At 39.8% G+C, this 25,622-nt stretch overlaps 1 non-coding gene across 1 annotated transcript; it reads right to left on the bottom strand.

Moving 5' to 3' along the window:
• Positions 1-18,306: 18,306 nt before the first annotated feature.
• TRNAA-UGC (transfer RNA alanine (anticodon UGC)) lies at positions 18,307-18,378 on the bottom strand. Its single transcript has one exon. It is a non-coding gene; the product is annotated as a tRNA-Ala (tRNA).
• Between the last annotated feature and the right edge of the window lie 7,244 nt (positions 18,379-25,622).

Below are 25,622 nucleotides of genomic sequence, written 5' to 3'. Positions count from 1 at the left end.
ATTCAAGAAAAACAACACAGTATGTTTGAATATTTAAACACAAGAGCCAGGGAATGGAGGGAGTCACAGGCAATCATGCCAGGTTCTGAATGTGATAGGCATCTCTACAATGACTCCCCAATATCCCCCTTGCAAGTATTAATGCCTTTTTATCCTTTCCTCTTTATTGCGGTTGGACCCAGTGGCCCTCTTCTAACCAGGAGAATATGTCAAGAGTGATAGGATGTCATCCTTGAGATAAGGGCACAAAAATACTGTGATTTCCATCTTGCTTGCCTTTTCTCACTCTCCCTTAGAGTCTTACAGGGAAAAAGCTGTCTTTTTGTGATTAACCTTAATGAGGCCCGAGTGGCAAGAATCTAATGGTATCTCGTCAACAGCTTGGGAGGATTTACGCTCTGCTAAAACCCCAAAACCAGTTAAACTAAGATGACGACAGGCTGGTGGACAAATTGAGTGTAACTTATGGAAGGACCCCGAGCCAGAGGCACCAGCTTAGCTGTGGCCTGGATTCTTGCCACAGAAACTATGAGAAGGTGCATGTCCATTGTTTTAACCTGTCAAACTTTGGTATAGCTATTTTCTGCAGTAATAGGTAACTATTACCATCGGATAGGGGCAGGTAATAATGACCGCATGTATACAGATCACACTGAAAACTCTGAAAACAACTAAAAAACAATGGGATATAATAAACATTTCAGAAAGAGTGGCTGGATGAGGAATTTGAATTATAACAAAAATGACCTAAATGTAAATGATTATAGGCGTATGGTATTGGAGGCGGGAGTATCAGATAGAGAAGTCTAATGGGAGAAGGATCAGTCTTAGCAAAGAGCAGTGAAGTTGGAGTGTAGGAAAAGGATCTCAGACATAGATAGAAGGCAGACACAACAGAACTTTGTGATAATCAATCCAAGGCAGGCAAGTGAAGAGGGAGCATCTACGATGATGTCACGGTTTTCCATTTAAATGGTTCTTGATGAAGGGGCCACCATCAGTCCCAAGAAATACCACCTAGGAGGAGTATGTGCGTCGGATGGGGAAGGACAGAAACAAAGAGTGAGTTCCATTTCAGTCATGTCAGACATGGAGCGCTTAAGACAGGCTGAGGTGCAGATTTGAATGAATGAAAGAATCTAAGGGACCAAAAGTGGGGTCAGCATTCATCCTGAACGTCAACATCTGCTCACTGGGAAGAAGGGGAGGATAAAGTAAAAGAGACAGAAAGGAGCCTCGGAAAGGGACACAGGGGGTCAGAGGAGCCCATTGTGGCAGAAATTGCATCGGAAAGAGCACTACCCAAGACAGGAGGAAAGTGCCGAATTCCAGCAATAAAAATAGATGCTCGACGCCTGGCAAGTGGAAGCAGCTGGCCACCAGAGCTATAGCATCTGGCAGACACATTCTCACAACCGTTGTAGATACGCTGAAGATCGCTGTTCTGTCTTCAGCGTCAGAGCCAGTGTTTGGAGGCCATTAACTCTTCTTCCCTTGTACATTCCAAGATGTGTGCTCCGAGAAGGCTACGTGCCATGAGTACACGGACTATACGCTAAATCGTTCCTACTCTATTACCAGGGAGAGGAAACAAAGACCTTTCATAAACTGGCTTATCATGGAGGGGCGTCAACGAAATCTGATATTAGTGCTATCTTCAGACTAAGAGGAGGGACATCAACTTCACTCTGGAAAAACAAGGGAATAAGATTGTTATGAGCTGTCTAATCACGAAAACACCTAGAAGAAAGAGCAAAACACCCCAACATGTATTTTCTTGGTATCTCCAACAGACATTCTCCCTTCTCCCATCTTCTAATTTATTAATAAGATAAAAATATCTTCCTACTTGTTAACTGAAATAACTAAAGCCACACCGGTTGCTACTAAGACCATTAGTTGATTAAACAATTTCACTTGCAAAGTAGACCATTATTTTCCAAAGCGGAATAACCTCTGCCTCCCCTGCCCCCTACCATTTAGTAATACGGAGATAGGGATGATAGTGTTCTCTTTAGATATTTTCATTTTCTCTATTGTCTGTTTTGTCTCGGTAGTTATGTGAAACACTAGGGCAGAGAGAAAGTTTAACAACTCATTTATGTGACCCCAGTAACAAAGTTGCTACGTTCACCCTGGAGGTTGGAAGATGAGTTGAATAAAACAGATGCTAGGGCATATGGGCCTTAAGGCACAACCACCCTTGGGATATCATTTCATGGGTATTTGGTGCACCAATTGGAAAGTTAGATGGTTTTCCGTGTACATTTATCCAAGCGAGTAGTGGGAGCGTAAGTGCTCCAAAATCCGTGAGGGTTTGCACTTGCCAAGTCCTGTGGTTCGTGACCATAAGTTGTGCTCTGATCATGCTGTTCATTATGTTCCTACTTAATAAAAAATGGAAAACATTCAGCTTTCCAGCAGGATAAAAGCATATGATCAATGTGTTTTCTTTTTCAACTGAAGAGAAGATCTTTTACTTCTGCAATGCCAGATGGATCCAAATGTAATTTTAACTAAAACCCTGTGAGTGAACAGTTCTAAAGTGAGAATTCTGAAACACATGCTCATTCCTCAAACATTTTACAAAAGGAGGGATGAGATGGAAATATTTAACTAATGTCATTATTCTCTCACGCTATATTGGTGAAAGATACTCAGATTTGTATTCCTCCTTATTCAATGATACAGTTGCAACTCAAGGAGACAGGATTATGTACAGCCTATAGGCATTTTCAAATCTCTTATCATGCTGCTGTTTCCAGCTATTATCCAGCTATGAAAATTATTTATCCCATCAGCCCAGGACCTTGAAGATAAATGAGCAAGAGATTTTCTGGACATCCATGACCAAGCTGAACTGAAGGTCCTTAATTACCTCTCAAGACAGGTTTTTTGTTTTGTTTTTTGGTTTCATATTTTCTGATACCTTGGTCAAGGTTGTTTTTCCCTCTTACCCCATTCAGTTTTATGCCATAATCTTCTAAACTTATTTCTCATTTTGAATGTATGGCTTAATCTTAAGTTCATGTAGACTTTTTCTATTTTTAAGTGAATATCATTAAGGCAAGCCAAGAAAACAAAACAAAACCAAACTTCGGGTATCATTTGTAATCACAGTCCTGTCTACAGATGGGCCTAGACATTTTGCTCCTCTTAATTAATCATATTTTAATAAAAATCTAATTATTTAGATAAGCCTTAAGTTCACAACAAAATTAAGAGGAAGGTACAGAGATTTCCCATAAAAAATTTACAGCATTCTGCATTACCAACATCCCTGACCAAAGTGGTACATCTGTTACAATTGATGAACTTACATTGACATATCATAGTCACGCAGTCCATAGTTTACCTTATGGTTCTCTCTTGGTAAAAACATAAAAGGGTAGGTATCCACCATCATAGTGACATACTAATTATTTTCACTGCCCGAAAAATCTTCTGTGCTCGACCTTTTTCTTTCCCCGCTCCCCACTACTCAATCCCTGGAAACCACTAATCTTTTTACTATAAACACAGTTTTGCCTTTTCCAAGTTGTCACATAGGTGGAATTATATATTATCTAGCATTTTCAGATTGGCCTTCTTTCAATTCATAATACGCATTTAAGTTTCCCTGCATCTATTCATTGGTTTGATAGCTCATTTCTTTTTAGCAGATATTCCGTTGTCTGGATGTACCAGGTTATCCATTCAACTTTGTTTTCCTTCAATATTGTGCTTCTCTGGGTATTTTGTTTCTCCATATAAATCAGTTTACCAACATCCATAAAATAATTTATTGGGATTTTGATTGGGACTGCGTTAAATCTACAGATTAAGTTGAGAAGAACTGACATCTTGACATTATTGGGACTTTTTATCCATGAACATAGGATATATCTCCATTAATTTAATTATTTTTTTCCATTTTATTCATCTTAGTTTTATACTTTTCTTCATATGGATCATATGCATACTTTGTTAGATTTGTACTTAAATGTTTCATTTTTGCAGGTGCTAATGTAAGTGGTATTGTGTTTTTAATTTCAAAATTGACTTGCTCATTGTTGGTGTATAGAAAAAAAAGTCAACTATTATCTAATAACCTTGTATCCTACAACCTTTCTATAATCAATTACAAGCTCCAGAGCTTTCTGTTGATTCTTTCAGATTTTCCACATAAACTTTGCAAACAAAGACAGTTTTCTTTCTCCCTTCCCAGTCTGCAGGCTTTTCATTTCCTTTTTTTTTTTGTCTTATTCCTTTAAGCATTCCTTTGAATACAATGTTAATAAGGATTGATGAAGAAAGGATATCCTTCCTAATTCTTTATCTTAGTGGGGAAAATTTGAGTTTATAACCACTAAGTATGATGTTCACTGTAGGTTCTTTTTGTACATATTCTATATCAAATTGAAGAAGTTTTCCTCTGGTCCTGGTTTACTGAGAGTTTTTATTATGAATGAGTGTTGGATTTTGTCAAATGCTTTTTCTGCATCTACCGATATGATCATGTGATTCTTTTTAGGCTGTTTACGGATTACATTAACTGATTTTTTAAATGTTTATTTATTTATTTTGAGGGGGGAAGGGGCAGAAAGAGAGGGAGAGAGAGAGAATCCCAAGCAGGCTCCACACTCAGCATGGAGCTCAACTTGGGGATCTATCTCAGGACTGTGAGATCATGACCTGAACTGAAATCAAGAGTTGGACGCTTAACCAACTGAGCTACCCGGGTGCCCTGGATTATAGTAATTGATTTTGAATGTTGAACCTGGGTTGTCATGTGTATCTATTCTTATACGTTGTTGGGTTTGATTTGCTAATATTTTGCTGAAGATCTTTGCATCTATGTATGTGAGATATTTGTCTACAATTTTCTCAGGTGAAAGAGACAGTTGTGGAGTCAGAGATCTGAAGATAAGAGAGAACATTTCAATCATCATATGGGAGAACAGAAGAGAAAGTTCACTAGGAGATGTAGAGGAATTACTGGTGGTATCGAGGGCACAGCTGAAATCTGGCGTTCTTTCTCGCTCAATATTGGCATCAACCTGTATTGCATATACACTTTTTAAATAGTACTGAGAACCTGGGTGCAGTCATGAAGAAGGCATTTAACTGGATTCAAGTTTTAGTCTTAGGAAAAAGAGTATGTTGAGGAACAATGGGACAAAAGGTTACAATATGGGTAGAAGAATAGTTGAAATAAGGAGACCTCCAAGAAAGGGAATGATTTCAGCTGAAAGCGGAAGTTTCAAGGCCCTGGGGTTTGCAAGGATCTTAAGGAGATGTAGAGCAGTTAGAGCCATGAAATGCAAAATGTTAGGGCCAGAAAAGAACCTTACGTGTAATTTTACAAGGATTGGTGAGTGCAGAATTGTTACGGGACACCTGCAGACTCAAGCACCACTGAGAAGCTTAGGGGAGATGAAGAAGCCAAACACTGGCCGTGTCATTATTCGGGAGCTTGAAATCGCCCAGACTAGGGATGGTAAAGTTGAGTGCGAAATGGGTACCCTAATCTTCAATTAATGAGTGAAAATGATGAAGAAGTTAATGAATGAGAATAGCCCAGGAGTATGGCAATGCCACACTTCATCCCTAAAATTATGAATAGTTTACCTTACAAGGCAAAAGGAACTGTGCACGTGTGGTTAGGGTTACCAGCCAGAAGGCTGTCAGGATTTTGCAGGTGAGTCCTAGTAATCACATGAGCACTTAAAAACAAAAGGAAGGGGTGTGAGAGACTCAAGGTTCAAGGGAGATTTAGCATACCACCGCTAGCTTTGATGAGGAAGGGGACTATATGCAAAGGAACGTAACCTTTACGATTTGAGGTTGGCCCCCTCTGGTAGCCAGCGAGTAAATGAGGACCTTATAACTATGTGAGCGAGGGACTATATTCTATCAGCACGCTGAATTATGCTGGAAACAGATGCCCCGCCCCCAAGACCCTCCAAATAAGTGCACAGACTGATGCACACCTGAGTTTGGCGCTTATGAAATGCTAAACAGCGTACCCAGTTGAGTCACCACGCAGCTGATGCTCCTGACCGACAGAATTATGAGATACTAAGTGGGTGTTACCTTGAGCCGATAGACTTACGATGACTGGAGATGGTAGCAATGGAAAAGTAATTCATACCCAGTTGTAAGGATCATTACAGCTTTTTGTAACGTGGTGGAAAAATAATCGTATGGACTCAAAAGCAAGCAGGAAAGGATAGTGACCCTTAGGAACATGGGAGGTACAATAATGAGATTGGCGAGTGGTAGGAGGAATTTATTATCTATGCAAAAAGAGAGGTTTCAGTTGAGGTGGGACGTGGAAGGACCTTTTAGAAAGGATTGAGGATACAGAAGATGGTGAGAAATTGGCCAGCGGGGGAGGTTCAGAAGCTGAGCGGGCATTGGTAGAGATCCCACCCTGTGAGGGAAGGTCATTTGTTTCATGCTGCGAGGGAAGGGCAGTGATGGGCAGCACACAGCTTGAGTAGGAAGTGCTATGACACTACATAGCATCTTGAACGATGCGATGAACATAAGAACCAGTGATTTCACGCTAGGTGAGGATAGTAGAGTTCATGTGTGATGTAAACTCGATGTAAGAAAGTTCATATAAAAAAAGGCTAGTATTGATTTGGGTATTTCTTTATCCCCTTGGCCAAATACCATATTAATCTTACCCTTTTCAAAACTCAGAAGTTTTCCCAAGCTTTCCTCTTATTTACCGTTGCTTTATATAAAATTCCTATTTTGCTACTTTTTCTTTGTCATTTGCCACCGTCAATCCTTTTGAAGTATTCAAGACACCGACAAATGCGTGAGTCATCTTAAATGAAATTGCAATTCGTATTTTTTAAATTTTTATTAAGTTTTAAATTTTAATTCCTGCATAGTTAACATACAGTGTGATATGAGTTGCAGGTGTATGGTATAGTGATTCAACGATTCTCTACATTAGTGGTCATCATGATGAAAGTCCTTAATCCCCCTTGCCTACCTTCCCCACCCTCCAACCCACCTTCCCTCTGTGAACCATCAGTTTGTTCTCCAGAGTTAAGAGTCAGTTTCTTGCAATTCATATTTATTCAAAATTTTAAGCTAAACCTTGATCTTGTCAAGCAACCATGTACTATTAACTCTAGTCACTAAATTATTTAAATGAATATAACATCCTCAAAATTGTGAGAAGAAAAGTATATCACAGTATGTCGTAAGTGGCTATGTCATGAACCAGAGTGCTATTAAAAGGTGATTATGTAATAAACAATCATTGTTGCAAGGTAGAAGTGCGAAACTTTAAATAAGAAAGGCGTTTCTCCCTGTGGATCATGTTTGGCTAGTAGAGTCCATTTGGGGCATTTTACTAGCCCATAAAACAGTGGATGAATTGTGCGTTTCAAAATTTTGTTCAGTGAGATTTACTGTTTCTTTTGTAAGAGGCAGTTCGGCATTAGAAACACTCTTATTTCTATAATATTGAACTTTCTTATGGACGGAGAAAAAGCATTTTATCAGGTAAGAGCTTTACATATTGTAGTGAGTGAACACACACTATAATTCAGATCAGACCTTTTAAAAATGTCCTTTATTTTCAAGCTGAAACGTAAATGACGTTGTTTGCTTAAAACTTTAGCATCTAATCTAACTTCAAAAGGGAGCCTTGAGAAACAGGACATGTTTAATACTTGTATGTAAATTAATGTGGCACAACCACGGGCATTAATGATTGTATTTCATCTCAATTACATTTCTGCGTGGCTTTATTAAATGCTTTCTCATAAGAAAGATCGAGCGTGTGCTATTAGGAATATCTATGTTCAAGTTACAGTTTTTAATTTCTGTTACTGTAAGTACACACTGTCCTTTATAACTGCTGCTGAACAGAGATACCTACCAGAAGTTAAGGAAACAGGTCAAGTTATAGGTTACTGCTCTGAACCCTTTTACACATGACTCTTAGACTCACTGTGGTCTTTGATTTATTGCCTCTTTAATGCAAAATGCGATATAATAAGGATTCAGTCGCCTGAGACAAGCTATTCATCTGTCTGTCCCTTTATGTGCAATCTATGGTTTGCTAATTCGAGGAAGCATAATTTAGTCTGGGTTACCCTGAATAAATATACCCCACATTTATTATACTAGAGGTTAAAGCACAGATGTTCTTTGCAGACTACCATTTTATAATTCAGAATCCCTCCAAGTAACTCTAATTTTATGAAGCAAGTTTAGACTTGGCAGCTAAAGAGAACACAGATTTCGAATCCCATTTGTACTGTGCAGCTAAATTATTGCACATGCCTTTCGGCCAGGTGGAATTATCTATTTCCTTTTTTTTTTTTTTCTTTTGAGTAATGGACTTTTTTCTCTTGTTACTACTGTGCAAGAATCTTCTAGTCATTTAATCTATGCATCAAAAACTTTCAGGAAGGCACCATGATGGCTGATGGAGGAAAAACATAATTGTGCTGAATATGTTTGCCAACATTTCAGAAAATATCTACGGAAATTTGTAATTAAATTTGCGTACTTTAAACCATATCTTTCTAGCATTGTTCCAAAAAAGCCTCCTGTATTAAGCAAATACTACCCCCTCAGGACAATAGCACAGACTCTGGAAGAGCTCTGTTAAGGCACAATCCATTCCTTTGATGAGATTCTAATCTATCTGGATAAAGAAAATAAAACATATGGAAAATAGTGTCTATAACGAAGTACATAGGTAAATTCAGAATGGTGCCATAACGTTATCAGATGAAATCCAAGGATAATAAAAGATGGAAATATCAGGAGGAAAGATTCATATGGATTGAGAGATTATAGCATAGAAATAAAACCCATGGACTTTGATCATATAATCTAGTTAATAATCCAGGCTGCGATTCTTTCAAGGTATGTGACCTCAGGCAAGTGAATTAAAGTGGCTAAATATCAGGAGATTTTTATCACAAAAAAAGAAAAAGTGAAATTACTAATAGGGTTTTGATAAAATAAAATGAGATAACGGTATTTAGCAATCATAAAACACCGTATGTCACACTTTCAAAATGGTTTATTTATTAACTCACAGCATTGTCACAACAGCTCTTTATCAATATCATCATTCCCCCTTTTCATAACCGAGATACACAAAAGATAAGTAGCTTAAGGTCACATCTATGAATGAAGGAGCCAAGATTCTGGCCCTAGAGCTCATGTGCTCGAACACTATATTGTGTTACTCAATAAATTTTCCAATTGTCCTTGTCATAGAGTGAGGTCTGTCCTAGACCCCGAAGCATTATTAGGGTATAAAGAGTCCGAAGAGAGATACTACATACAGCAATGCTTTAACATATGTATCTGCCTCGTGGTGTGCAAGCTCTGATGTGTGCTTTAGATGTATAAAATTGTAACCATACCTCAAATTATTTTTTTTCAAAAGTTAGTCATTTTTCTTACAGATTAATGATAGAGAACAAGTTGAGGGTTGCTGAAGGGAGTAGGTGGGAGATGGGCTAAGTGGGTGATAGGTATTAAGGACGGGACTTGTGATGAACACTGGGTGTTATACCTAAGTGATGAATCACTGAATTCTACTTCTGAAACCAATATTGCACTCTATGTGAACTAACTAAAATAAATAAATAAACAAACAAATAAATAAATAAATAAATCAAGCAAGCAAGCTTGTGAGAAATTAGGATATAGGTGATACCCATCACAACTCACTCACTTCCAAAGAAAGCAACCACGTTAGTAATCCACTGAAAATCTATGACTATTTCATTGCTTCGCTTTTTCGATTGGTGTTCATAGGTGTATGGAAAATATCTAATTAAAAACTTAGTAGTGATGCTTAGATGTTAGAAGTTGTTACCCTCAACAAAGCAATATTTGATTAAAATATTGTAAGAATATAAAATGAACAGCAATGATGTAATTGATAAATTTGAAAGCACATGCCATTATATGAACTGGGTTTTCTCTCAGAGACGGTAGTCGCTGATGTTTACTTCTAGGCAAAATACACGAGGAAACTGACTAAGGGTTTTGATATTCTCTGCATTTGTTATTCATATTATCCTGGACACCTTACGTTTTGCTCCACTTCACAAGTAAGATTTTTTTAAAGGGAAATATTCTACTGCCTTAGGATTTTAAGTAGTTTGCTGTTATTTTTATTTCAAGGGAGGGGAAACAATGTCAATCATGTAAATCTATTTACTTAAGTGAGACATACAAAGTCTTCTCAGCCCACTGGGAATTGAGTTATTTACCCTGGGAATTGACTAATAATATATGGAAAAAGGATATATTGATGTTTAATTTTCCACATGACAGTCTACTTAAAGTTCTGTCACCGCTACTGAAGAATCAATTTGTTTCCAACATAAATCTTAAGAACTAAACTACTCATAAGTGCCGATATTACACTAAAACAAGTTAGCTCCCAGTTTCAACACTAGTAAATAGCATTTTCTGAAGAATGTAAAGAGTCTGTAATTTTGGGATGCCCTGGATATCTCTAAGGAAGGCTTAGAGCTATCAGAAACACCATCATAATAGAACTGCTGTCTGCAGGGAGTTAAAATTAATATCACACACCCGCAAATTTAAACATGTATCTTTAATAGAGAAGATCCACTTCCCAAAAACTTCCTTGGTTTTAGTGACTCTTGCATCATAGAGATTCAGAGAATCTTTTGGACTCAATAATGTAGAGTCGAATGATATCTCATTACTGGACGTTCCCACATTCACTAAGCTCCAAATTGCATCGTCCAGAATATTATCCCTGAATGAGGCACTAACGTGATGTTTAAACACAGGGACATCACAAAGTTTAATGTGTTATCCTCCACACGTATTGAGGGCCATCTCAGGAGTCGCAGAGAGGACATCCCATGCATACAACCATTGACATGGGACAGCTCTTTCCCAGCTTGACATACACGTAAAGGAAAAGGGCATGTCTGCGGTCCGAAGAAATAGATAATAATGCCCAAGCCTCCCTTGGACAAAGCATTTTTTTTTCACCTTCCAGCCTATCCAGTGTTGTTTATGACGTGGGCTGTGAGCGATAATAGCAAGAATGAGGAGCTCTACTTGACATGATTATGAATGGCAGCCTCAAAAAAGACAGCTACCATAAAACAGCAAAATCACAGACGAAGGGCATGTTCAGTACAAGCCCTGCATTACAGAATCTACTGCAGCGTTGGTAGCTGAAAATTAAATCTATTTCTTGATGTGTAGATGGGGCTGACATTCTCCATTTCTGTCTCGGATCGCAAGATTTACTAAGCAGCAATCAAAAAAGCAACCTCAGTTACTGTTTCTTGAATGTACCAATTGAGCCATCAAAACACATATTTTGAAATTTTGATTTTGAGCGTTGTTTGCGTAGATGAAGGAGATTTCAAGACAAAGTGAGGATTAATCATGGTTATCATGTTTCTTCCAGAGCATGTCTGAGGGAAGGTGAAAAATGATTGTTTCAACTGTCTAACTTGCAAACAGGTTGCAGTACATGTATGCAATTGGCTGTATGTTGTCAGCTATTAGTAAAACATATATTTATATACCATGTATGGTTTTACGTACTTTGTATTTACCATAAACACGATCTTCTGGGGTGTTTACTTTGTACCTAATAAGAATCCTTTTTTGAATTTTTAAAAATGTTTGTTTGAGAGGGAGAGAGAGAGAGAGAGAATGAGCAGGGGAGGGGCAGAGAGAGAAGGGGACAGAGGATCCAAAAGGGGTTCTGCGCTGACAGCACAGAGCCCGATGTGGGGCCCTAGCTCACAGACAGTGACATCATGACCTGAGCCAAAGTTGGACACTCTCGGACACTCAACTGGCTGAGCTACCCAGGTGCTCCTCAGAGAAGAATATTTAATTGTGCTCAGTCATTTTTCCTTACACATAAAGTTTTTACATTGATATGAACCATGGTAAAATCTATGGCATTTTAAAGGTTTTTTTTCAACTAAGGGTGCATATTCTATGAAAAATAATCCATCAGTCTGTAACCAGAGCTTTGCTTTTTTCTGTTCTTCGGTAAATACATATACACATTTAACAATCTCAAATGCGTAAATAAATCCTCAACGATTTTGAAGAAAAATGTTTATCCCAGGACATCAATCTGAATGTAGTCAGGAAGAAAAGTCACTGCAAAGTTACAGAATAAGAGAGATTTATACCAGGGCTAGAGAGAGCAGGCAGATTTGAGAAGTGCGGTGTCCAGGAAGGGCTGCAAAGTGAGAGCCCGTGGAGGAAGCCATAATTGCATTGACAGTGGCCTCAAGTTCCCGGAAGGTGTCTGGAGCATTTGGTGGGACGCAGCCCCTGCAGTTCTCAAACAACGTCCTCGGCAGAGAGCCCTGCACCTGAGCATAGACGTGCATGACCCTTGGGCTTCCTGGTAGCGAGATACATAGTTAATTAACAGAGTTTGGTGTTTCCATAAAAGAAGAGGAATTACCCTGAAGGTTAGGATAAGCAGGTTGGTGCAGAATAGTTTTTTCACCCACCAGGAATTTGAAGTTAGTGGAAAAATCCTATTCTCAGAGTGGCAGTCTGACCTACTTCCTCACTTATAATTGCTATCTCGCACACCATTCACCACCCTGAGATCAAAGCTTGGACTCAGCTGAATCACCCTTCAAGGATCCAATTTCCAGGAGAATTGCCGCTCTCTGAAGCTTACATTTCTGGACATTGTAATAGACAATAATTTGCAGTTTACTAAAGATGCTTATGGGCGACTTCTCCATGTCATTACTCAAGATACACTTATTTATATAAGTGCATTTCAGCATTTATGGGATAGACTCAAGTTTTCTTACTATCAAGTTAAAGCAACAAGAGATCAAAATCACTACAAGCAGCGGTGGCTATTTGTTCTAGAGATCACTACGAGCAATTCTTACTCCAACACTAGATTTTTCATCGTGTGAGACAGTTAAGTTGTTATCACAACTACCAAGTATAGCTTGAGTGTGATATCAGCATAAATATGGATATTAGAGAAAGATAACTTAAAATAAAGACACAGCTCCCATTCACGTCTGTATGTGGATGTGTCTATTCTACGTGGTCTTCCAGGAGACTTGGTGACTCCCTAATCCATGCCCGTATATCAGAGATGCCCAGGGACCCAGTACTACACATCTGCTCTAACAAAAATCAAAGCAAATCCCAAAACTGGAAATAATAACAATAAAACCCCAACTACCTCCTGGTGCCTCGTGTTCTCACGATAAACACTGTAGATACAAATATACTCCATCTATACATAAATATACTACATTTGTCACTCATTTCAATTATTCATGTGCGATGATGCCTTGGCAAACACAGAGGAATCTTATGTGTACATAGATATATTAAATAGGAGAGTCTGAGAAAGACATACTGTATGGTTCCAATTATATGACATCCTAGAAATTATAGAGACAATGGAAAGATCAGTGGTTGCCAGGGGCTTGTGGGGAGATGGGAAGATGAATATGTGAAGCACAGGTGATTTAGGGAATTTATACTAGTCTGTACAATACTATGATGGTGGATATAGGACATAGTTCATTTGTCAAAAACTCTAGAACCGAATGACAAAAAAGAAGGCAAATTAGAAAATCGTTAGGAAGTTGGGGCATCCCAGGAAGGAATTTGACACTCTGACAAGAGATTCTGTTACAAATGTACACAACGACCTCACCCGAGGGGAAGGGGGGGAAGGTGCTCATCTGAGTAACTCTGGAAATGGGTGGGATCTGTAAGACCAGAGGCAAAATGAACTGCATATAAGCACTTCCTTCTAGTTGATAAAGTTGTTTTTCAAGGGGGCATACAGGTTAGCAATTCCGATACGTGCATATTGCTGTTGAACATGTAAACAGATAGATTTCTCAATATTGGGAGAAGACTTAAAGATAAGCAGGGTGAGGAGGCTAGAATCATCCACATGGTAACACACTAGAGGTGGAGACATCAGTGGGAACTCACGTTTCACTCAATACGATACAGATAATTACACATAGAAGTATTTGCAGATATTTATAGGTTAGTATACACACATATATTTCCTTGCTTAGTCAGGTGAGATGATCTCAAAAAAAACAAAACAAAACAAAACAACAAAGCTTCGGTAGCAATCGGCATGCACAGCTCCTAAATCTTGGCCTCTAATACCATTCTCTAAAACAAAAACAAAACAAACAAAACAAAATCAGAGCTCTTTGGAGAAATGGCCTATTCTGGGATTGAGACCGAAAATATGCAAGATGAGCCTACAATACCTTGGGGTGTCAGAAGGTAGGGAAGTGCTAACCACACCCACAAAGGCACACGGATGGGAGCGCGTCACAGGGACACTGAGAGAGAGCTCCCGAGAGCCAGAACAGGAACTATTGGACCAAGAGAATAAATAAAGGTGTATTGGATTATAACCCAAAGTACAAAATAAATATCCATGAGTACTTATTGATAGCTAAAGAATTGGATAAATTAATAAAGGGTAGAGAATTCTTGTACCAAATAATTCGGAATAATGTATGGGTTCTCCACCCTACAGAAAGGACAGCCTAAGTTTCTACTCATTAAGTGCAGACTGTGCATATTGATTTCCTTCCAAAGAAAAGACTACAAAATAGAAAGGGTAGAAAGTGTGTGTGTGTGTGTGTGTGTGTGTGTGTGTGTGTGTGTGTGGCGGGGGGGGGGGGTATTATACAGTAGAAAAACCTGAAAAACCTCAGCCAGGTGATCAAGTCAATATGAACAATGATAAGGTATTTGATAGTATATAGCCTTGATATTATGTAATGAAAATAGCATTTTACCTCTGTGCTTTTCTTTCCAAAAACCCATAATAGAAATCTACTTATGAGATAAATATCAGACTAATTCCAATAGTGGGGAATCTCCCAATATATTTGACCAGTACTGCTGTATACCTGACCTCAGAACTGTCAAGGTCATCAAAAAGAAAGAAAGAAACAAAGAAAGTCTTAAACAGTCACACGTAAGAAAAAAAAAAAATAAGGAGGGACTCGACTAACTGTAATGTTGCATCTGGAGGGGATCGTGGAACGGAAATACGACATTACGTAAACCTAAGAAAATCTGAATAAACTAAGGACTTTAGTTAATTATGTACTGGTATTGCTTCATTCATTTTGATAAATGCATCATACTGATAAATGATGTCAATAGGGACACTGCGTGCAGAGGTACATGGAGACTATGTACTATCTTCTCAATTTTTCTGTAAATCTGCAACTCTGTAATGTCAAGTTTATCATTAAAAAAACACAAACATGAAAAAAAAAAAACACACAAACATGAGTAACAGACGATCTCTGTTCTTGAGGAACTCGCAGTCCGAAGATGAGGTAAGCACCCCGGTACGTTACAGTTTGAGCATGATAGGTTTTGTGATAAAAGGAAGCAGAGGGCATCGATCTTTCAGTGGAGGCGAACCCAACAGTGGCTAGCAGACCTGAGGAATCTTGGAGGAGGGAGTGATTCTGAACTGAGGATTACAGGAATCAAGATGTAAAGAGGAAATGAAAAAATGCAAGAAGCAATGAAGTCTAACCTCGAGCAGTTAATTCTCTTTATCACCAGCACCAAGAGGACTCCCGTCCCAATCTGATTGCAAGTTTCCTTTCCTGCTACATATCCCACTCCCTGAACTCTGCCCTATTATTAACTCTCACCTCCTATCAAACGTGGATACATTGATCTCCTGAGCCTTGTGCTGTCTGGCCTCATCTGCACATATCACCGCTTTGGGGATGGTGAGCACTTTTTTTGCCTCTTGAAAAGGCTATGCAGCCTTCGAACCTGCCCTGTACCCCTACTGCTGGAAGATTCCCAAACTTTACTAACAGTTTATGACTTTCCTCCCTTCTTCAAACTCAAAGCATTTTTTTTTTACCATACTCTGAATCTAATTTGAAGAGTTCTACTATTATCTTCCACAAAATTATTGCACATAACTTTGGAATTGTTTATATTTCCGTGTATTTATATATTTTTTCATCAGTTAGATTCCTCAATTCTCGAAATAATGGGCTTGTCTTGGAATCAGGGTTTTAGCATGATAAGACTCCTTGAACATCATCTTCCTGTTATTTGATAGAGAGAAAAAATTGGAACTCCTATTTATTGATTGCTAGTGTATCAGGAATTAAGGCATGTAAAATATGTCAACTTTTCAAATGCCCTGAAAATGCCTATGGGATAAATGTCGTTATCTCCGTTTTCTGTGAAGGTAAAACTACTGGCCCCACCCACCGTGGCTGTACAGCCCACCCAGACATGTGGTCTAACCAGAATCCTGAGTGGGGAGTCCAACCAGCCACACAACCCCGACCGTTTCTTCTCTCGCCTGCTACCTCCTGTGTGCAATCGAAGGAACGGAGATGGAGAGGGGCAAATTCATTCCTCAACATCACACAGCTATGTACTGTCTGGGCCAGACTGATTCTCAGGCCTAGACTGCTTTGCCGGGACACAGGACCTAAAGCAACTGTGCAAACCCCCCCCCCCCCCCCCCCCCGTTCATGAGTTTGCCCGACTGTGAAATGGGGCTGAAAGGAGAACCTATCTCCTAAGGTTGTTGTAAGGGCTGAACGACATATCAGGGGAGGCTTTAAAAGCATTGCTCTGTTGCTATCTTGACTCCCACCGCTAAACCTAGCTGTCAGAGGACTTCTCATTTTCTCTTTTCCGTCCTCTGGGGCATGGAAAACACCCAACGTTCGTGGATTTGTTTTACAGTTTCTGGTTGTACTTCGAGGACGGTTCTCTCCATACCCAGAATATAAAAAATGAAACAGGATTCGACTTCAGTTCGAGAGCCTCTCCCTCGTTCCAAACATCTTCGTGCACAGAGAGAGGGGACGCTGACCTTGAGAGCACACAGAGAGGAGATCCTATTTCAGAGGAAGCAGTAAAATGTGTAATATATGTTAGTAATTAGAGAAACTGCTTCGTTGTCTTCTCAGGTTTAATGGCTTCTCAAAGGCTGTGAATAAGTTAAGGGAGTTTTTAATATTCCTCTGAAATATGAATCCACGTACAACCTTGTATTACATAATTAAAAATGTCTTCGATCTGAAGGTCTTAGATTTATCCTAGCAAATTAAGTGTTGAACATCGGATCTCTAGGTTTTATTCATAATGCAAACAAGTAAAGGCAAAGCAATGCCCACTTTAGGGGTGGTGCGCGACCCGGAGGGAGGACTGTCACATATCCTCACCTGTCATCTGAGAAGGGAGGCTGATTGGTACCATGAGAGTGAACCCGAACTCTGTTCATCTGAGAACGGGTGTGACGGCTTAGATGTCAGGGTCAAAGTACACAGCCAAAGACTCAAACGGATCCATAACGCAGAAGACGGGGGACTCAGCAAAGACACCGCTTTGTTTTGTCATCACATCCCACGGACTTGAATCCACGGCTCTAACGTTTCCCCAGAAAAAGATGTAACACTCTTCAAAATAGAGTAATACTACGTCGTAGAGAAGACAAGCTAAATGCGTGCGTCCGGGAGATGACCGGCGGTGCCCTCCTCTGCGGGCAGAACACTGACCCGTCGGGTCCCTGCGCCAGCAATGCCCGCGGTCACCAGGCTTCCCGCGTGCGAGTGACATGACGCTTGTGCGGTTTCAGTCCACTCCCGGCCACCGAGGGCAGACGGCAGCTATTCAGACTTTTCGCCCTGTGCGTCTTTACGTGGAGGTTGAAACTCCATGGCAAAGATAATTAAAAAACGCTTGATCTCAATGACTCGTCTTTCACTCCACGGATTATACAGAGGCTCTAAATTGCACAACTGGCCTGGAAGAGAGGACCTCGCTTCCAAGTGTGTGAAGTCAATGAGACATTATCATTATCTTCTGTCACTTTGCTGTGGCTGCGAACGGGCTATTACACGTGAAAATACTTTGAAAATGAGGAATGTCATCAATACGTTTGTTGCGTTTTTATTCCTTAAGTGGGTCGTGCCCGTGGCACGGTGTTACGAAAAGAAAGAGGAGGTTTTCAGTAAAATAAGTGAATCAAGTAGGGAAGGAAAGATTTGTTGGAAAGGCTGGGTTTTTATCTGGGATTGATAAAAGGATGCTGTTAATACTGAAAGAAAATCTCATTATCACAGCACAAGTCTGCATGTAGTTCATTTACTACAGTAAGATGTCACTTGTCGTTTACACCGATGTGTCGTGCCAATGACGTGTTCGGGTGTGAGGGTGCTGTGATATTGAAGGGATGAGTCTAAAAAACAGCTGTGTACAGTTGAGGGAAAAAAAAGGCCATGGAGATGCCAGGGATCGAACCTGGGGCCTTATACGTGCAAAGCACACGCTCTACCGCTGAGCTACATCCCCAGCTCTGAGGAGGACCTGACAGGGAGATGAATTGGTACAGTTGTTGCTTTTAGAAAGCTGGACAGTTGATCTCTATCTAGGGGATTCAATAGCACCGGATTCCTATAGTCTGAGGTTCCAGTCACAGAACACTCTTAAGCATTCCTCATGGGACGTTTTGCACCATTAACGTAGAATAGTCCTGCTGCTTTGTAACTCAGCATCGCGCTAGCTTCCCAAGCCTTATTTATAGACATGAGGAAGCACCAGTTCCCTTCAAAATTCACCTTATTTCCGCGGTCTCCTACTCATCGATCCAAGAAAATATTTTAATTCTATTCCACCACATCCCTGGTCCTTCTATAGGGGAAGGGAAAATAACTTTCTCCTCTCCTCCTCTGGGTTCTATGCGTGAGGACTTGGAAATTAGACCAACCAAAGGTGGACTAACGAGAGAAAAACAGAGTTGATTAATTCCCACCCACACTCCCTCCCACCCCCCTACCTGCACCCTCCCATGCAGGAGGAAGAACCCCAGTGAGGAGTAAGTAACTCAAAGGGGTGGTTAGAACTCAAGAGCAATCAATCAGGAGAGAAGCGACAGGACAAGGGGAGAGGAGATTAGTTTTACAGGTATAAACTGGGGAAAGTAAATGCCAGAGAAACCAGTGGAAGATAAGGGCTTTCTAGAAAGGTTAGAGGATGGGGCACCTGGGTGGCTCAGTCAGCTAAACATCTGACTTTGGCTCAGGTCATGGTCTCAGAGTTATGGGTTTGAGCCTCACGTCAAGCTCCACACAATGTAGATCCTGCTTGGGATTCTTTCTCTGCCCCTCCCCCATTTAATCTCACTCTGTCTCTCTCTCTCTCTCTCTCTCTCAAAATAAATATTTAAAGCTAAAAAAAAAATGAAGGACTGGATGTATAATCTTCTTAGTGCAGTGTTGTATCCAGTGACAGGGTTAGAATTCCCTTCCTGGTACTGTGTGGGCTGGGGGCATCACAACAGTAATTTAGGCAAACAGGGGAGGCCAGGGACTTCCTCCTTCCTCTGCTTTTCCTCTGTTGCCTTCATCTCAAAATAATCCTTGCGCCAAAGTGCCTGTTTTAGGCTGGTTTATTCTGAACCACTTTCACGTCCTTCCTTCCTGGGGTAAAGGTCGGAATCGGGGGTCTTGTTGCAGAGAAGGAAAAAAATAAAGAAGGGGTTTACTTGTTGCCATAACAATCCTTCCCTCAGGACGGGGAAAGGGCATTCTGGCTCTAAGAGTCCATCGCAGTGGCCAGAAGACGCAGCCTTGCTCTCGATGCAGTATGTTCTAGGAGACAGGAGTCCAAAATGTGGAGAACTACCAGCCCTTGATTTTCACTGGCTATGATGATAAAGACGCAATAGCTGTTTGATAAATATCGTTTCCACAATGAAAGCACGAAAAGAAATACCGGAGGTGAACGAAAGAGCTATTCGTTGGTTTCATTTACTTGTACCACAACCCATAATGCTGAATGCAGCATATCCCTTGATAGGATTATTAGCATAGGGCTCTCTAAATATTTGATGAGCTCATTGGAGCCTTACAGAAAATCTAATTTCCGGGTTATCACTAACAGCATATACTGGCTCTCACACTGGTTCCCTTCGCTAAGATGCAAACTTTAAAGCACACCCTTGCTCTCTCTTAGCAAATTTGGACATTCTTGGCCAAGAGAAGATCTGATGCTAAGAACAATAAACACATTTATGAGCCCACCCAATGGTGTAGGATACACTTACCCACGTCAGTGAAACTAATAGGAGGCAAGGTCCAAACAATTACCAAGAGGAACAACAAACAAACAAAAAACACCTCCTTTCTCTTTAGCTCTGCTCCCACTATAATGATAGCTTTAGCAAACCTTTATCCTGATATTGTTTTCTATAATTCTAGACCTTTAATTTCCAACGTATATGCTGATATTCCTTTTGAAAACTGGAAAGTATAGAATAATTAAGTATGGATTAAAGTCCAAGATATTGATTAAAGTCCAAATCTCTTGAACAAGCAGTGAATTCCATTATCATTTAATCCCTAAATCTCTTACCTTAACAATGTTGGCTCTTTTACCATCAGTGAAAACACGGCTAGTAAAAACAGATGTGACTGAGGTATAAACTGCTACCTCTATGCCAGAACTCAGTCCCACCATGTACTTGACTGTGAGATACTCTATACTAGAGACTCAGAGAACAGAGCAGTGCCTCAAACTTTTATCCCATGACTGTGTCCAGGAGAAGGCATACAGATACAGAATAAACCTAAATGTAAATTTACTTTAATCCTCCAGAATATTCATGTTCATTTGTCCTGAAAAGACAGGACAACTTTGAGTTTATTTATTAACGTATTCATGATCATGTGATCACGACTTGAGCCAAAATCAAGAGTTGGATGCTTAAGTGACTGAGCCACTCACACGCCCCTATATCGGACAGAACTATTTATATATAAACTATATATTTATAACTACACAACCATATATATATATATATATATATATATATATATGTACTGATATTAAGTTTATTTATTGTTTTGAGAAAAAGAGAGAGATCATGAGTGGAGGAGGGGCAGAGAGAGCGGGAGAGAGAATCCCAGGCAGGCCCTGAGCTACCAGCATGGGGCCCGATGTGGGGCTCAATATCACAAATCAGGAGATCATGGTCGGAGCTGAAATCAGGAGTCAGCCACTCAGCCGATTGAGCCACCCCCGTGCCCCCTGAAAAGACCTTTGAGCTTGAAACAAAATGAGCAAAATCATCAATGCTATGAAGGTTTGATAGCTTCTCCCAGTCCATCAATGTAAGATGCTTTCTGTAAAGTTATATCTCAAAGAGATGTATGCTAGTTTGGTTACCTATCTACTTAACTGTCCAGAATCCCTGTACATGAGAAATTCACCCTTGAAAAAATGGGTTTCACTGGATTTTTCTGCTGACACATTATGGGACCTTATCCCAAGTTAGACATTGAATTAAGTTGAGTGCTGTCCTTGCTATAACACACAAAAGACCATCAATGTAATATTTCCTTTTAAGAGCACAGAAGCAGGAGAGCGTACATTTGTACCTCCTCTCTCCCTCTCCCGCTCATCTTCACACAAGTACTCAGACAACATTTGTGATATGAAAATTAGCTGTCAAGTCTTCTTTTTCTAATCAGTGGGTTTGCAGTTTGAAAGGTGCTGAGGACGGTAACAAGTTCACTTTTGTTTTTGTTAAATGCCCTTTTATGAAATAATATGGTTTTATAGTCAGTATGCATGGATAAAATTTGATTGTGGAAGTGTATAGAGTTATTGCAAATATAGGTTGCAAAATATACTCAAACTTCCTCTATGATGAGGGCAGAGAAAGTTGAGAAACAGAACACGGGAGGACACTACAAAAGCAAGAACTTTTTTATTAGTTATTTTACTCTTTGAAATACCATCATTAAGCTGAATATCTTTTATCACCAAGAATATAATTAAAAGAATTATTGTTCTCTCTCTCCAAAGCTCACCATCTCACAGAAAGAAAAACATATATAGTAAAAAAATGCACGTACTGTGGTTCCACTGAATACCAGCTGATATAGGGGACACCTGGGTGGCTCAGTCAGTTAAGCATCCGACTCCTGATTTTGGCTCAGGTCGTGAGCTCATGATCCTGAGATTGAGCCCTAGATTTGGCTCCACACTGGGCCTGGACCCTGCTTAAGCGTCCCCCTCTGCCCCTCCCCCTTTTCCTCTCTCTCTTTCTCTCTCTCAAAAAAAAATGTAATAAAAAAATAAAAATGGATACCAGATGATATGGACAAATAACCCCAAAATAGCAGTGACTTTATCCTCCAGAAAAGGTTATTTTTTACACATACACAATGTATTAAAACATATATGAGATAAAGATAGGGTGAAAGTGGGAAGTCTCTGCCCCACCTTGTTCCTCGGGGACTCGTTTTGATAGTATCTTTTATTACCTTTACAGTCCACCCCATCAGCAGAGGAAAGGGGAAACTGCAGAAACATCTAGGGTTTTTCATTGTCGTGATCTGGAAGAGTAAAGATCAATTTCAATCTTAGCTCCTTGGCAAGAATACCTGGGTCACAGGAAGGAAAGGGAATATAAGTATTAGTTAACACCAGTAATGTCCACCGCACAGAGTGCTGGGATAATGCAATATGAAACCATTGACCTTTCTAGAAGTGTGTGAAAGGGTGTGTTGGGGAGCTCACTGTGGACATAAGAAAATGTTCAAGACTCCTAGCTGGTCAGTGAGCCAGTGCCATCTACTCCCTCCCTCAGCTGGTACCTGGCAACACTCTGACACTACCTCAAATAACGAACCCCCACAGGAAGTAAGTCTTGGTCCTAATCCCCAGAGTAACTTGTTACTTGACCTGGCCAAAGGGATTCTGCAGATATGGTTAAATCTAGGATCTTGAGCCAGGGAGATTATCTTGGAGGACACGGGTGGGTCCAAATTATTCACAAGGGGGAAAGAGGGTAAGATAAGGAATTCTGACAACAGAAGCAAAGGTGAAAGCGAGGTGATGGCTGGCTTTGAAGATGAAGGAAGGGGCCAGAAGCCAGGGAATGCACTTGCTTCTAGAAGCTGGAAAAAGCAAAGAAGTGGATTTTCCCTGAGAACTTCCAGAAGTAACTAACCCAGCTGACCCTGAATTTTAACAAAATTTTTAGTTTTTAGGTGTCTAAAATAACTAAGTACTTGCCTCTAGGCATCATTTTTGGTTGGACATTCCACACATGTTTAGAAGACTTTCACCAAATCTTACCAAACCTTCAGGGCCCATCTCAAGCACCAACTTTTCCAGAAGCCCTTCTCAAAAGACTTGAACAAATCTTGGAAAAGAGTAATGGTATCTCTTCAGGGGGGTTGTAAATTATTTCCTTACACATTTTATATTTAATCTTTCTTCTTTTAATGAGACTTAAATAAAAATTTCTTAATTAATTTAACATATAAATCTTATTCTAGATAGATAGACTTTTTTTTAATTTTTTTTTTTAACATTTATTTATTTTTGAGACAGAGAGAGAGCATGAACAGGGGAGGTTCAGAGAGAGAGGGAGACACAGAATCTGAAACAGGCTCCAGGCTCTGAGCCGTCAGCACAGAGCCCGACGCGGGGCTCGAACTCACGGACCGCGAGATCATGACCTGAGCCGAAGTCGGCCGCTTAACCGACTGAGCCACCCAGGCGCCCCGACATTTTTTTTTAAGTAGCTACTTCACAAAATGGAATTGCTTTAGAATAATTGTTCCAGTTTTGAACTGGAAGGTTCCAAAGGAGAGCTTTAACATTCTTCTCAAATTTCATATTTATTTCAGAGAATCAGAAAAAAAAAATTGCAAATATAAAATACCAAAAAATGCCATCAAGACTGTTGACTTCCACAAACATAAAATCACAAATGTATACTGTTTTAAGCCACAAAATTTGTGGAAATTCCTTACAGCAACAATAATAAATGACTATATCTTGCCTCCTTTATTGGAACCTTGTGCTACAGGTTCTCTATCAGTGTCTGGGGATGCGCTGTGACGGGCTCAGGGTGATGTGCAAAATGAAAAACCACACACCGAGGAGTCTCTCCTTGATTCTATTCTCCCCTTCATGCAGTCTGGCCTCTTTTGGATCTAGTCTTCCGTTTCCGTCTGTCATGCAGTAAATTGTGCCCTCCAATGTTCAGAACTTGAAGTCCTAAACTCTAGGACCTCAAGGTTTGACTTTATTTGGAAACAGGATCATTGTAGACATCATTGGTTAAGATGAGGTCACCCTGGAGTCAGGTGGGCCCTAATCCAATACGGCTAGTGTCCTTATAAAAGGGAAATCTGGACACAGGCACACACATAAGGCCTCGATGTGAACCTGAAAGCATTGAGGTACGGTGATGAGTCTACAAGTCAAGGATTGCAGGCAAGCCACCAGAAGCCAGGAGAGAGTCGTGGCAGATTCTGTCTTAAAAACCTTAGAAGGAATCAACCCTGAGGCCACCTTGATCTTGGATTTCTAGCCTCCAGAACAGCCAGAAAATAAACTATTGTTTAAACCGCCTTGTTTGTGGTACTTTGTTTTGGCAGCCCTTGAGAACCAAATTGCCCTCCACCATGACTCAGCCTTCTCTCCCCAGCAATTTCTCATAATTCTTGGGTCAGCCTTCAGAACCCATTAACTCGGCTTCCTTTTGCAGCCTCCCCAGGGTTGCGTTAATGGGGAGTCACCCTCAGATTGCATTTTCTTCTCATCTCAGCAGAAACCGCCTGTTTATATTTTTAGCACGTACAGCTTCTCAGAGAGTAAATATACATTCACTTACTAGTTTTTAGCATTTAACACAAAGTTCTTTTTAGAATTGATTTCATTTATTATCAATCACATTTTCCTCTTATACCCTTTTGCCGTTGTTAATAATTCATCCCAGTATTAGAAATAGTTATGTCTTCTCTGACTTGTCCTCCCTTATTATTATTATTATTATTATTATTATTTAATTTTTATTAATCACCGTAAAGTCAGCTAATTCTGTCTCTGGTGTCAGTCAACGTGAGGATGTCCCTGAAAGTTACATTGGTTTCTGTTTCACTGTGTCCCTGTTGTAACAGACAATTGCATGAGAGTATCAGCATAGAACTCTACTAAAATCTTTCTTCCCCAGGTATTTCTAGTCTTAACAAGGACATTGGCAAAAGATCATAATATGACAAGAACTCAAAAGGATTCAAGTGTGGCAAAGAATACTTTTCACATAGGCAAATTGGATGCCATAGAAATAATTTGTGTTCATATTATGTTATGAATGAAAAAATGTTATGACAAAGTAAAATAAACAAAGGGATCTAAATAAATTCATCCCAGACAGTTTCTTTTAGTGGTAGCCATTTTATCATTGTGAATTGCATGAACTTACTTCAGTTGGAATTAACACTGTCAAAATCAAATTAATTTTCCATTGCTTGTTTGCAGTAAAGAACTCTTGCAACCATAAATTTGCTTGCAGTATGCAATCGGTGATGGCCCATGATGTTTGGTGATTAGGTGTTCTACATAAACGAATTATTTGTCTCTAGTCAACATTTGTAGCTTATTTTGTCACATTTTGTAGACTTTCATCCAAATCTTACAATTTCTTTAGGGTCCATATTAACCACCATTTCCTCCATAACAACACTAACAGATGTTAAAAATAGTAAGCGTACCTGTTTACATAGTTTAAAACA

Source organism: Neofelis nebulosa, chromosome 11 (assembly GCF_028018385.1).
Source record: "Neofelis nebulosa isolate mNeoNeb1 chromosome 11, mNeoNeb1.pri, whole genome shotgun sequence".
In the NCBI taxonomy this organism is placed as follows: Eukaryota; Metazoa; Chordata; class Mammalia; order Carnivora; family Felidae; genus Neofelis; species Neofelis nebulosa.
Note: the sequence above shows the minus strand (reverse complement) of the source record. Positions and strands in the feature narration are given on the sequence as shown.